Here is a 15,724-nt window from a genome sequence, read left to right on the forward strand (position 1 = left end):
AATGGGGAAAAATTGAAAACTTTCCCCCTAAGATCAGAAACAAGACAAGGATGTCCACTATCACCACTATTATTCAACATTGTGTTGGAGGTTCTAGCCAGAGCAATTAGACAAGAAAAAGAAATACAAGGCATCAAAATAGGAAAAGAAGAAGTAAAACTATCACTGTTTGCAGACGATATGATACTATATGTCGAAAACCCGGAAAAATCCACAACAAAACTACTAGTGCTAATAAATGAGTACAGCAAAGTAGCAGGTTACAAGATCAACATTCAAAAATCTGTAGCATTTCTATACACTAGTAATGAACAAGCTGAGGGGGAAATCAAGAAACGAATCCCATTTACAATTGCAACTAAAAGAATAAAATACTTAGGAATAAATTTAACTAAAGAGACAAAAAACCTATATAAAGAAAACTACAAAAAACTGTTAAAAGAAATCACAGAAGACCTAAATAGATGGAAGGGCATACTGTGTTCATGGATTGGAAGACTAAATATAGTTAAGATGTCAATCCTTCCTAAATTGATTTACAGATTCAATGCAATACCAATCAAAATCCCAACAACTTATTTTTCAGAATTAGAAAAACCAATAAGCAAATTTATCTGGAAGGGCAGGGTGCCCCGAATTGCTAAACACATCTTGAGGAAAAAAAACGAAGCTGGAGGTCTCACGCAGCCGGACTTTAAGGCATATTATGAAGCCACAGTGGTCAAAACAGCATGGTATTGGCATAAAGATAGATATATCGACCGATGGAATCGAATACAGTGCTCAGATATAGACCCTCGCATCTATGGACATTTGATCTTTGATAAGGCAGTCAAGCCAACTCACCTGGGACAGAACAGTCTCTTCAATAAATGGTGCCTAGAGAACTGGATATCCATATGCAAAAGAATGAAAGAAGACCCATCTCTCACACCCTATACAAAAGTGAACTCAAAATGGATCAAAGATCTAAACATTAGGTCTAAGACCATAAAACAGTTAGAGGAAAATGTTGGGAGATATCTTATGGATCTTACAACTGGAGGCGGTTTTATGGACCTTAAACCTAAAGCAAGAACACTGAAGAAGGAAATAAATAAATGGGAGCTCCTCAAAATTAAACACTTTTGTGCATCAAAGAACTTCATCAAGAAAGTAGAAAGACAGCCTACACAATGGGAGACAATATTTGGAAATGATATATCAGATAAAGGTCTAGTATCCAGAATTTATAAAGAGATTGTTCATCTCAACAACAAAAAGACAGCCAACCCAATTACAAAATGGGAAAAAGACTTGAACAGACACCTATCAGAAGAGGAAATACGGATGGCCAAGAGGCACATGAAGAGATGCTCAATGTCCCTGGCCATTAGAGAAATGCAAATCAAAACCACAATGAGATATCATCTCACACCCACCAGAATGGCCATTATCAACAAAACAGAAAATGACAAGTGCTGGAGAGGATGCGGAGAAAGAGGCACACTTATCCACTGTTGGTGGGAATGTCAAATGGTGCAACCACTGTGGAAGGCAGTTTGGCGGTTCCTCAAAAAGCTGAATATAGAATTGCCATACGACCCAGCAATACCATTGCTGGGTATCTACTCAAAGGACTTAAGGGCAAAGACACAAACGGACATTTGCACACCAATGTTTATAGCAGCGTTATTTACAATTGCAAAGAGATGGAAACAGCCGAAATCTCCATCAACAGAAGAGTGGCTAAACAAACTGTGGTATATACATACGATGGAATACTATGCAGCTTTAAGACAGGATAAACTTATGAAGCATGTAATAACATGGATGGACCTAGAGAACATTATGCTGAGTGAGTCTAGCCAAAAACTAAAGGACAAATACTGTATGGTCCCACTGATGTGAACAGACATTCGAGAATAAATTTGGAATATGTCATTGGTAACAGAGTCCAGCAGTAGGTAGAAACAGGGTAAGATAATGGGCAATTGGAGTTGAAGGGAAACAGATGGTGTAACAGGACTAGATACAAAAACTCAAAAATGGACAGCACAATAATACCTAATTGTAAAGTAATCTTGTTAAAACACTAATGAAGCTGCATCTGAGCTATAGGTTTTTGTTTTGTTTTGTTTTGTTTTGTTTTGATTTTACTATTATTACTTTTATTTTTGTCTCTATATTAACATTCTATATCTTTTTCGGTTATGTTGCTAGTTCTTCTAAACCGATGCAAATGTACTAAGAAATGATGATCATGCATCTATGTGATGATGTTAAGAATTACTGATTGCATATGTAGAATGGTATGATTTCTAAATGTTGGGTTAATTTCTTTTTTCTGTTAATTAAAAAAAAAAAAAAAGAGAAGGGGTAATTGGAGCTGAAGGGATACAGACTGTACAACGGGACTGGATATAAAAACTCAGAAATGGACAGCACAATACTACCCAATTGTAATGCAATTATGTTAAAACATTGAATGAAGCTGCATGTGAGGTATAGGTTTTTTTTTTTCTTTCTTTCTGTTATTGTTTTAATTCTTATTCTGTTCTCTTTTTATTTCTTTTTCTAAATCGATGCAAATGTACTAAGAAATGATGAATATGCAACTATGTGATGTTATTAAGAATTACTGATTGTACATGTAGAATGGAATGATTTCTAATTGTTTTGTTAATTCTTTTTTTAATTAATAAAAAAAAAGAAAAAAAAATTCCTCTTACAGTTCCCTGTTCACCCACCATAATTGGCTCTTTTTGCTACTTCTGCTAAGTAATCCTCTCAGAACAAGCCTTTTGTTCCACCTTTTCCCACCATCTGCCTCCTGGTGGTCTCACCACATCCACCAAGACCAAGACAGTGCAGCACCATCATACCTCTTATTGCATCAACAAAAACTGAGTCAGTGGTAGTATTTGACTCAACTAATTGGTGAATTGAAATAATTACATCTTAAAATGTACCTCTGTAGGCCTTAAATAGTGAAGAGTTTCTGAAGAATTTAATTGATTCTGAAAACAACTCATGGTGAAAGAGCCAGTCTCACAACTTGGAATCATAAAATTACAGAATTTTAGAGGTATACCTAGCATGCACTTTAGAAATTTTCTTGTCCTGTTGGTGAGGATGCAGAGAAATAGTGTTACTAGACAAAGGCTGTGGATTCTTCTGCCTGAGGCACTCAATAACCAATTCCCGAGACACCAGAGTTTCAAAGAGAGAAAGAGTTTATTACTACATGTGTAGCAGGAGAACCGACAGCATAACGGCCCAAAATCTGTCTCCCTGACTTTAGGGGGTTCAAGTTTTTGAAGGATTTTAGCAAGGGGAGATGGGGTCACTTCAGATAGCTAAGTTCAAAGTAGAAAAGGAGTGTTATCATAACTTCAATAGGAGAACACAAGTTGAAAGGAGGGGAGGCAGAGCTATCACTTCAGTACTAAAAGTATAAACCAAAAGGAAGAAGTAGCTAATGGTGACTTCATTAGCATTAGAGCCTTCGCTCTACAAGAGAATGACCAGCTCTTGCAATCAGAAAGGCACTGGATAAGGGCTTTTTACACTCATTTCAGATATCAAGGCAGCTGGGCCACAATTCAGAGATCTCAGGTATTTCCCTGTCTACTCCAACATTCCAGAAAGCAAAAAGGAATTTTTATGTAATGTTTTACTAATCAGAATCATCCAGTAAATCCTGATTTTTCAGTTACAATAGGAGCCCTCATAACGTTGTTCATGGGAATACAAAATGATGCTAAACATAGAAAATACCACATGATCTGGCAATCCCACTTCTAGGAATATATCCAAAAAAATTGAAAGCAGGAAGTTGGACAGATATTTGTACACTAAATATCATATTTGTGAATAGCATTAATCGCAATAGTCAAAAGATAGAAACAACCCAAGTGTCCATCAACAGATGAATAAACAAAATATGGTATATGACACAACGGAGTATTTGGCTGTAAAAAGAAATGAAGTTCTGGTACATGCTATTACACAGATGAACCATGAAGACATTACATTGAGTGAAATAAGCCCAGACACAAAAAGATAGATATTGCATGATTTCACTTACATGAAATACCTAGAATGTGAAAATTCATAGAGAAATTAGATTACAGGTTACCAGTGGTAGGGGGAGGGGCAATCGAAGTTAATATTCCATGAGTACAGGGTTTCTGTTTGTGGTGATCAAAAAGTTTTGGTAACGGATGGTGGTGACAATAACATAACATTGTGAATGTAATTGATACCACTGAACTGTATATTCAAATTTGGTTAAAAATGAGAAGTTTCATGTTATTTATATATGTTACCACAATAAAAGTTAAAAAGAGAGAAAGAAAGAAAAAAAGAAAGAATGAGAGAGAGGGAAATTATCTTGTCCAGCTCCTTCTTACAGAAGCATCTAAAGCCTAGAGGGACAACATGAAACTCCATTCCCGCATAATTAGACAGTGTGATCTTGGACCATGTATTTATCTTCTCTCTGCCTCACTTTTCTTATCTGTGAAATTTATGTTCATGTGTATCCTATACTTCAGAGGGTGATTGTAAGGAATAAAGGAAACAATGCAAGTGAAGCACTTAGACCAGGGTTTAGCCCATAGGAATCATTCAGTGTTCATTGTTATGATTATGAATACAACCATGAAGCATGGAGCCATGAATCTGCTATGAATGTACAGAAAAACTTAGAAAAATCTCTAACCTCCCTAAGTCTGTTTCACAATCTCTTAGATTTAGTCAGTGCTTTAATTTGTGCTGGGCAGTTAAAATCATAGTGAAGAAACGGACAACCAGCAGTCTGGATCCCACAACACCCACCCTCCTTCAACCAGAGCTGTTTAACTTTTGTGTAACTTTATATTTTTGTTTGATTAGAAAGTTCCACTTAAAAGAAAAAAATACCTGGTTAATGAGGTAATCTTTAAGGTTCTTTCAGCACAAGATTCTATGATTTTGCATAGATCACACTGTGTCTGTTATTCTCTGTTATTCTGGTTTCGATATACAGAGAAGTTTTTTGTTTTTTTAAGTTTTATGGATAAGATCAACTCATGACTATTGACACAGGGCCAGGACAGAACTCTAGGCCTCCTGATGGTAAGGAAGAAACATGATAATCTCTTGAATTTAAATGGAAGGACATCCTCAAACAATTAATGCTCAATAATGGTTATGAACAGTTTTGTATCTTGTTTATGGGAAACAAATCCTGAATTTTTGCTTCTTAGTTTCCTACTAGTTTTTCTATCTTGCCTTTTCAAGTGTCTTTGAACTGACATTTCCATTATACAAAATAATTTAAGGGCATTGACTTTCATCAGATAGGAAATATGAACCTAAGAGGTATATACTGCTTTCTGCTGTATAATTTTAATTCTCATTTAGAGCACACCCAAATCACTCTGTTCCAAGTCTGAATAACATACCTGAATGTATGAAATACATGCTTCTGTGTTTTCTTGAAAATTACATTAAAGTGTAAATTTCATATTCATCACTCTTATACCTGTATTTTCCCCATATGGTGAAAATTATATACAATGTCAAGAAACCTTTTGCCTACCATAACCCATATCTCTTAGTTTTCTTACCCAGACATGACTACTAGTCTCCGTTTATTATAGATCCTTCCAGAGATGGTCAGTGCATTTTTTCTGAGGTAAGAAAGCAACACTTGTACATATATTTCATTCGATCCTTATAAAATCCTGTAAGGTAGGCAGAACAGGTTTCTTCCCTGTTTACAGAAGCAAAAATAGAAATTTGAAGAGGTTGGTTAATCATTATTATAACTCTCTTCCACAACAAATAAGTTGATTATGCGATCAGTAAGTCTTGACTGAGTACGTCTTGTATCCAGGCATTGGGCTGAGGGGGGAGCTAGGATTCCGAGTCCTAACACATTACACCTCAGTAGTGTTTCTGTTACTTGGAGTGATTCTCGAATGCCACAGTTTAGAAGGCTGAAAGTTTTTAAATTGCAGGAGTCTTTGTAGAATTTAAACTTGTTTACTAAAGACATCTTAATTCACAGGGTATAGTGTACCCAACAACTTTGCACAACAGCTAAGGACAATAGAAAGAGAAAAGGTTAGCTTTTCTATGTATAGTATTTGCCTGCCTAGGCATTTAGGTTTTCATTTTAAAGATTTCTTAGGGAACCCCAACTATTACAAGGAAGTGTTGCTTTTGGTTGTATATTTATCCTGCTAGTGCACTCCACCCTTAGTGACTAATAGGACTGGCACCAGTTTATACTTAGGAGATGTGAATTCCGCTTACCAGCTTGTTTTGTGTGTGTGTGTGTGTACCTTCTGTTGCTAATGTGCAGTTATAAACAAAGGCAGATTAAAGAACTTCTTAAAATAAATGAAAATCTGCAATGATGTGGTTGCTCTTTAATTTTTAAATTAGCCTGGCACAAAAACTTCACCTAAGCGTCACGTGGTCATGATGTGGCCTGAAGTTAGAGGGCCCTCCCTTACAGCCCACAGTGACTCAGAAGCAGCTGCAGAGAATAGGAAGGCCTGAGATTCATGTGACAAACAGCAGCCTTCACCAAAGCAGAGCAAGTGGGACAGTCTCCTTCCCCCTTGTGCTTTATGTTGCCTCTCCTAGATTTTTCTTCCCCTCAAGACACTCTGGATTTTCTCTTTGACCTAATTTCATCTGTGGAGAAACACTGTCCAGAAGGTCCTGCTGAGATTTTGTCTGGGCCTGCCTCACTGAAGAAGGCCAACAATCTGTTGCACACTGAGAATGGAAAAAATGTTTCAGTGCTTCAGAGACTACTGAACACAATCTTTCCAAAGTGAATCTATTCCTTCCAGCAGAAACAATTTGTATTTGTTGGGACAATGAAATCATCAATATTGAGTAGCCAGCATCTAGATTTCAAAAGAGACCACACATCCTCACTATTTCTTTGAGTTATTCTTCTCCAGGTTGAAGTCATTCTGTCCCAAAGCTTGATCTGTGGATCACCTACATAAGAGTCACTTAGAATAAGGAAGAATCCTGGGGAAGAGCCTGGTAATCTGTGCTTTTAAAAAGGCATTTATTTATTTCTGTGCACAAAATTTAAGAATTACTGCTGTAAAGTTTGGGTAAATTAATTCAGAGTTTACAAATCTTCATACAATCCAAAGGAGAAGAGTCCCTGGGCAGAGGTGGGTGTTTATGCCTCCCCTGTCCCCACTTTTCCATCCCACTATCCCCAGTCAACCCCCTAAAACACCAATGTTACTGCATGACCATTGCAGAAGTAAATGAGGGAGAGGATAGGTAAGAGCTAAGGAAACAACAATGTCCTCTCTGGATTATATTGGTGTAGAACTGCTATTAGAAAGCAATGGAGCAGAATGCCTAAGAATCATTCACAAAGCTTATTAGAGATGCAAACCCCTCTTCTCTCCATTCTAGTGAAGTAGGCATGGTGCTAGGGGTGGAGGGTGGGGTGTGGCTGGAAACCTACATTTGTGAAAGCACTTATAGTCATTTTGATGCAAGTTGATCTGGGGGCGCAGTAGATTATCAGCCCTTTAATGTACTGGAGCTATGAGTCCCTTTTTAAAAAAATTTTTTTTTATTAATTTTTAAATTTTTAAAAAAATATGACAAGAAAGAAACAAAAACATTCTTAACTTATGATCATTCCGTTCTACATATATAATCAGTAATTCACAATATCATCTCATAGTTGCATATTCATCATCATGATCATTTCTTAGAATATTTGCATCAATTCTGAAAAAGAAATAAAAAGACACAGAAAAAAATTCATACATACCATACCCCTTACCCCTCCCTTTCATTGATCACTAGCATTTCAATCCAAGTTTATTTTAACATTTCTTCCCCCTTTATTTTTATTCCATATGTTTTACTCGTCTGTTGATAAGGTAGATAAAAGGAGCATCAGACACAAGGTTTTCACAATCACACCGTCACATTGTGAAAGCTATATCATTATACAATCATCTTCAAGAAACATGGCTACTGGAACACAGCTCTACATTTTCAGGCAGTCCCCTCCACCCTCTCCATTACATCTTGGATAACAAGGTGATATCTACTTAATGCATAAGAATAACCTCCAGGATAACCTCTCGACTCTGTTTGGAATCTCTCAGCCATTAACACTTTATTTTGTCTCATTTCACTCTTCCCCCTTTTAGTCGAAAAGGTTTTCTCAATCCCTTGATGCTGAGTCTCAGCTCATTCTAGGGGTTTTCTCAATCCCTTGATGCTGAGTCTCAGCTATGAGTCCCTTTTAAGAGCTATGCCTCAAACAGCAAAGGAAGAAAAACTGTCAGCACAAAGACCTAAGATAATTATATACTATAAAGACATATGTAGGTGCTCTAACTAGCCAGGATTTATTTTTAGTATATTTTGTGGATTTCTTATGGGAGTGTAAACTTTCACTTTCAAAGCAATACAGGCTAGCATCTCCACGAGCATTACAGTGTGGTGACTTGGAGCTATGTACCCCAGCAAAACATGTTCTTAAACTTAATCCATTCCTGTGGGTGTGAACCCATTGTAAATAGGTCCTTTTAATGAGGTTGCTTCAGTTAAGGTGTGGCCCAACTGACTGGAAATGGGCCTTAATCCTATTACTGGAGGCCTTACAGAGAAGGCTTCAGAGAAGAAAGCCACTGGGAGCAGCCAGAAGCTGGATGTCAACAGAATCTGTAAGAGAAAGAAGAGGCCAGAAGAGGCTTCCATGTGCATTGCCATGAGACAGAAAAGCCAAGTATAAAGAATTTCAGGCTGCCAACCCCAGAAATCCAGTCTTCTCAGAGAAAGCATTTCCTTGATGACACCTTGATTTTGAACTTCTAACCTTAAGACATAAATTCCCACTGTTTAAGCCAACCCACTGCATGGTATTTGTTTTAGCAGACAGGAAACTAAACAGGATTTGTTTGTTTGTTTTTCTTGTTTTTCCACAGGGCTTCTACTAGCTTGCATCTGGTATTCATGTGCCAGAAATGGGAATTATAAGGAGGTGAGAATAGCAAATGAAAGGGGGAGAGGTGAAATAGATATTTTATAATTTACCAAGCTATGAGTACAGAAGTCAAATTCTTTGACCTCTTCCCCAAAATTGCATAAAATAAAATCATTAGAAATTAAAATTTGCTTTAAATATTATCATGAATCTTTAATTTTGCCACTGATGTATTCTGAGCCTTACCCTTGACACAAGTGGTAATTCATTATTTAAGGCATTGGCAACATTTTGCCATAGGTACCTCATCCCAAGGACAGTACAGAAAAGAAGCCAGAATAAAATCATGTTAGCTTGTCAAGTGGTGGGAATTTCTCCTTAATGGGTTTTTTCCTAAAGTATTGCATTTAGTGTGTTGCTCTGTCATTCTATGCTCCAAAACTTCAATGGCGCCTCATGACTATGTGTTGGGTTCCTTTATCTACTCTACTATGCCTTACAACAACTGAGCTCAATCCACCTTCCTAGCCTTAACTTATAAAACCCCACTCTACCTACCTCTTTTTAGCTCACTGGTCTCTCATCTTTCCTCACATATGCCTAAAAAATGTCACTTCATTTAATTTCCTTGTCTGTATTACCTATATTTAAGGCCCCTGTATTTAAAATATTCAGTGTTATCTTTTGATGAAGTCTTCCTTGATCACTCAAAGTAGAGATGGTCTTGCACTGCTTTTCAATGATCGGATACAAAATGAAAATAATAGTGAAAATAACTTATAACATTTAGTGTTGATGTAAATGCTTGAAAATAGACTCTTAATATACAGTAGGTCTGAGTTTAAATTTAAATTAAAAGGCAATACTTCTCCTATATAAATCCTCACACTATGCACAAGAAATATAACAAAAGTGTTTGTTTAAACATTATACCAAAAAGTTGGAAACAGTCTAAATGTCCATCAAACAGGATAAGGGTTAAATATATTATAGTACATTTTGTGAAATGATATGCAGTTATTTAAAATAGTGAAGTAGATCTCTAGGCCCTAAAGGATCTGATCTGCCAAATTTAAGAATTTCTGTTTAACGAAGAACACTTTAAACGAAATTAACAAATGATAGACTAGGAGAAGTATTCACAATATCTAAAATTAACAGGGGATTTAACTGTCAGTACTGCAGTTTTTGGAGTGTGGTCTGTGGATCCGTGGGGGTCACAGAGACAGGTTCAGGGAGGTCAGCCAGGTCAAAACTATTTTCAAAGCAATACAAAAACTTCATTTGCCTTTTTCACTGTGTTGACTTTTGCACTGATTGTCCAAAATCAATGTTGAGTAAAACTGATTCCCAGTTTTCTGGCTTTGGTAATTGAGTGGGTGGTGGTACCATTTACTGAAATAGAAAATCCAGAAAGAAGAATAATCTAAGGGGAATAGGGAAGAATTTTATTTTGAGGTGCCTGTGGGACATCCAGGAGGAGTTGGTGTATAGGCATATGTGGACCTGGAGCTCTGCAGAGAATACCGAACTGTTCATATCCACAAGCAACCTCACTTCTGCAAGATGTGTAGTAATTATGTTTCTTCTATACATAGATCATAATTCTCCTGGCTAGGATGACTCTCCCTGATATTCGCTTTTGCCCAAGGATATACAGACACTCATCCGTGTGACATTGGGCAAGTTAAAAAAAAAATACAAACGAACAAAAGCACCCCGTTTCTCAATTTTCTCTTCTGTAAGATGAGGATAAAGAACCTATTTTGTAGTATTGTTGTGAGGATTAAATGAGGTAATATACATTAAGCGCAAAGAATGCTACATGGCACATACCAAGTACTCAGTAAATATTAAAAATTATTACTATGGTATCTATGCTTTCTCTTTGTAGCAGATGTCACAACTGTGAACACATCATTTGCAGGTTATTAACTCCATGAAGGTTTGGGTCTGGATCCCTGCACTAGTACTTAGCACTAATACATAAAAGATGCTCAAAAATACTTATTCAATGAATTAATGAATTTATCTCCCAGGGTAGCTCTTCTATTGTTGTAACTTCCTTTTCGCTTCCAAACTGCTCTTGACTTAACACAAATCAACAGATTGAAGAGGCAAGTTTGCCACAACTTGTTGCCTGTGATGGTGCACATATGTAAAGGGCAGTAAATATGTAGGGTAGGTTGATTGGATGATGTGCTTTGCAAATGGAAGAATAAATATTCATGATTCCTCTCTTAGTTGGAGCAAAATCTTAACTATACCAGGAATTAATAACATAGTAACTGTGTAGCTTTGAGCAAGCCACTCCTGATATAAAATTCCTCATTGTTAAAATAAACAACATGGATTCTGGTCTAACATCCTTTCTAATCCTCACATGTTTCTTTTTCTTTTTTCTGTTCCTATTTCATGCAATGCACCAGACCAAACAAATTAATTACATTTATTCTATTCAGTGTCCTCCTCTGTTTGCAGGTTGAAAATCCAACTGAGTCTTTCCATGAATCTGGAGGTAAACTTTTTTATTGTGCATATTTTACATGGAACTTTTCCTTGAAAATGAAATAAAGAAAATATAGACTTTTTTTTTTTCAAATATGGCCATTAGATGTCACTCAACATCCAGGAAGTGTAAGAAATTGGGACTGCATTATAAAGTGTCTGCTTGGTCCTCCACTGAATCCATGGTCAGATCTGCTGCGTAGCACGTAATTATGAGTCAGTGTCTTGCAGTATGTGGCTAATAATCTCCTCACTTATCGAGAAAACACATTCTCAAAATGTCTTAATTTCATCATTTAACTCAGCATTTAATTGTTAAAGCACTTGGCTTGTTATGTACCAGGATCAACGTACTCCATGGCAAAATCCCCATTAATCCTTCAGCTCAAATACTAGCACATTCTTGGATAAATCTTTGTTATTCTTCTTGAATTCTCTTTTTCACAAGTCTTCCTTCCCAAATTCTGGAAAAGATTCCTAACTGTCTTCATGACAAAATCAACATTACAATTATAAAAAGAGATGCCATTTTTCAATTATTCAGTAGGCAAATACCCATAATTTTGATAAACTGATTCAATTTAGGGTAAAAGGCATTCTCATACATTGTTAGTGGGGGCGTATACTGGCTTATGAGTTTTAAAAGATGATTTGCAATACCCAGCAAAAGTTTAAATGTAGCAATGCTTCTTTTAGCTATTTGTCATAAAGGTATATAGCTGTTGCAGACAAAGCCCAATATCTGTGGGAGGAGATATTTGCAGAATTGTTTGTGGTAGCAAAAGCCTGGAAGTGACCTAAGTGTCCATCAGCAGCGAACTAGTTCAACTGTACATCTTACAGTGCATTATTACACAGCTGTTAAAAGAAAGCAGATTTATTGGAACTGATATTAAATTAGCTGCAAAATGCATTTTGAAAAAGCTGATAGGTGCAGAAAAGTGAGGGAAATAATAATAGTCAACATCTATTGAACACTTTAATATGGGGTTTTTCATTTAATCTTCATAACTGCCCTTGGAAATAGGCACTTACATTATAACCACATTACAGGGAAATGAAGAAACTGAGGAAGTAGAAGTTAAATTGTCTGTCCAGGGGCAGGCCATGGTGGCTCAGCAGGTAAGTGTGCTTGCCTGCCATGCCTGAGGACCTGGGTTCAATTCCTGGTGCCTGCCCATGTTAAATTGTCTGTCCAAATTCTACAGCCAATGATTGGAGGAATTGTTGTTTAAACTCAGGTAAACTTTTTCTTGATCACTACATTTGTGTGCATTGTATGTAGTAGTGCAGAGTGTCATATATACATACATAAATATATATATTTATATATATACATATGCATGATTATATACATATAAATGTATAATATATATACATAAGGCAGGGATATGTATGTACCATATAAATCTGGATTTATAAGAGCCCAGTAACAGTAGCTAGATCTGAGAGAATTGGGAGTTGATGGATCAAGGGTGGAAGGGAGAATTTCTTCCCAGTCTATACTGGTTGTATTTTAGAATCACCTGGGGAACTTTAAAAAATAATCTCACAATAGAGCACTGTGTCTGATGATACAGATTTCTGAAGAACAGAGTTTCCTGGTTAACACACTTCTTTACTGTACTAAAAATGATCTCTCTTTAAAAGTTAACATATTAGACTGGTTAATTTTGAAAAAAAAAGACATTTAGACTTTGACCCAAAATCCTTAATGTATATACTTTAATTGACAAATTACCTATGACTTGATATAGTCCTTAAGAAAGTTTATTCTATTTCCCTATAACAATGTAAAAAGGTTTCTGGTTTAAACCATATCCTTGATTTATATTTTTTGGCTGTAGCCCTTTCTCATTAAAAATGGAAGCCAACAAAACTATTTAAATTTGTTTTATTTTTTAACTTTTATTTTGAAATAGTTTTAAACTGATAGGACAGTTATAAAAATAATAAAAATCTCATATGCAGAACTCCAAAGTACCCTTACCCACACCCTCCATACTCAGATCCTCCAATTTCAACGTTTTGCCACCTTTGTCATATAATTCATTTATCCACCCATCTGTCTATTTATCAATCTTTCTTTTTTTTTAAATTGTGGGAATATATATATAAGTAAACATATATATCATGAACTTTCCCATCTCAATCATCCCCAAGCATACCATTCAATGGGATTTATTACATTGACAATACTGTGATAGGCTTACCACTTTCTATTACTAAAACTTTCCCATCTCCCCAAACAGAAACCCTGCACCCATAATGCATTATCTCCACATTCACCCTGTCCTTGGCAACCTGTATTCTAAATTCTTTCTCTGTGAGCTTGCATATTCTCTGATTTTTTCTTTCTGGTTATCATGGGGTTTAAATGTAACATCCTAAATCTATAAGAATCTCATTAACTTCAACCCCTCTGTCCCTCCACCTTTATGTATTTCTTGCCACAAATTACATGTTTATACACTATATTTCATTTTATGGAGTTACAACCCAAAAATACTGGCACTAATATTTAGCCATGCCATTATCCTCAATGGCGATATCTATTTCTTCATGGGGCTTTGATCATTTTTCTAGTTTCTTTTCCTTTCAATTGGCATAACTCTTTAGCATCTCTTATAAGGCCAGTCTAGTGGTGATAAACTCCTTCAGCTTTTGTTTAATCTGGACATGTCTTAATTTCTCCCTCATTTTTGTTGATTTGCTTTTTATGCTGTATGGTGGGGGTCACATATCATTCTTTTTCCATTTGAGAATTTTTTGGGGGGGGATGGGTGGGAGTGCACGGTCCAGGAATTGAACCCAGGTGTCCTGCAAGGCAGGCGAGAATTTTACCACTGAAATAACCTTGACCCCCTCTCCCTCATTTTTGCAAGACATTTTTGCCAGATATAGAATTCTTAGTTTTCAGTTTCTTGCCTTAAGCATTTTAAATATGTCATCCCACTACCTTCTTATCTCCATGATTTCTGATGAAAAATTGGCAATTAATCTTATTAAGGCCCCTTATATGTGACATGTTCTTTCTCTCTTTTATTTTTATTTATTTATTTTTAAATATGTAACGCTTCACGAATTTGCGTATCATCCTTGCGCAGGGGCCATGCTAATCTTCTCTGTATCGTTCCAATTTTAGTATATGTGCTGCCAAAGCGAGCACCCTTCTCTCTTTTAGCTTTCAGAATTCTCTCTTTATCTTTCAAGAGTCTGAGTTACATCTGGGTGGGTCTGTTTGGGTTTATTAAGGTTGCGGTTTGTTGAGTGTCTTGGATGCGTGTATTCATGTCTTTCATAAAATGGAGAAGTTTCAACCATTAGTTCTTTGAATATTCTGTCTGCCCTTTTCTCTTTTTCTTCTGGGATTCCCAGAATGCATATACTGTCGTGTTCCACAGGTTCCTCAGGGTCTGTTCATGTTTCTTCTTCATTCTTCTTTCAGTTCTACAGACTCAATGATCCCAGTTGTTTGTTTATTTCTTTGTTTTTGTTATTTATTTATTTTTTTATTGTGAAAAACAATATACAAAAAATCAATAAATTTCAAAGCACACTGAACAATTAATCATAGAACAGATTACATAGTTTGGTATGGGTTACTGTTCCATAATTTTAGGTTTTTACTTCTAGCAGCTTGAAGACACTGGAGACTAAAAGAAATATCAATATAAAGACTCAGTAGTTATAGTCATTTGTTAAATCCTATCTTCTCTGTTTTAACTCCACCTTCTCCTTTGATCTTTCTCCCAATCTTTAGGGATATTTGGGCTGTGCCCATTCTAACTTTTTCATGTTGGAAAGGGCTGTCAGTAATATGGGATGGGGGGATGGTACTAGTTCATATTCCAGAGAGGCTGGCCCCTCTGCATTTCAGAACTTATCTGACTCAGGAACTCATCTGGAGATTGTAGGTTTCCAGAAAGTAATCACAGTGCATGGAACCTTTGTAGAATCTTATATAATGCCTGAGGTATTCTTTAGGGTTGTCAGGCATGTCTTTTTGTTGGTTTTAATTGTTTTATTTGGGAAAAGTGCTCCTTACAAAAGGGCAGCTGCAAAATACAAAGACCTCTGCAACAGTTACTTGTTTTCTCTTAGAGTGAAAGAATGAGTGGGATCCAAGGAATCAAAACAGTAGATGGATAAATCAGGAGTATCTCCAAGCTATTTTCAGGAAATAGAGCAACAGAATGCAAAGCTAAAATTTCCAATTAAAGAATTCTTCTAAAGACTTAACTTCAGCTTGTCTAG

At 36.2% G+C, this 15,724-nt stretch overlaps 1 non-coding gene across 1 annotated transcript; it reads right to left on the reverse strand.

The window, feature by feature from the left end:
• Window positions 1–14,529: 14,529 nt before the first annotated feature.
• On the reverse strand, window positions 14,530–14,636 carry LOC143675147 (U6 spliceosomal RNA). The gene has a single exon (XR_013171391.1). It is a non-coding gene; the product is annotated as a U6 spliceosomal RNA (small nuclear RNA).
• Window positions 14,637–15,724: the final 1,088 nt, after the last annotated feature.

This window comes from Tamandua tetradactyla, chromosome 2 (assembly GCF_023851605.1).
Source record: "Tamandua tetradactyla isolate mTamTet1 chromosome 2, mTamTet1.pri, whole genome shotgun sequence".
NCBI classification, from domain to species: domain Eukaryota; kingdom Metazoa; phylum Chordata; class Mammalia; order Pilosa; family Myrmecophagidae; genus Tamandua; species Tamandua tetradactyla.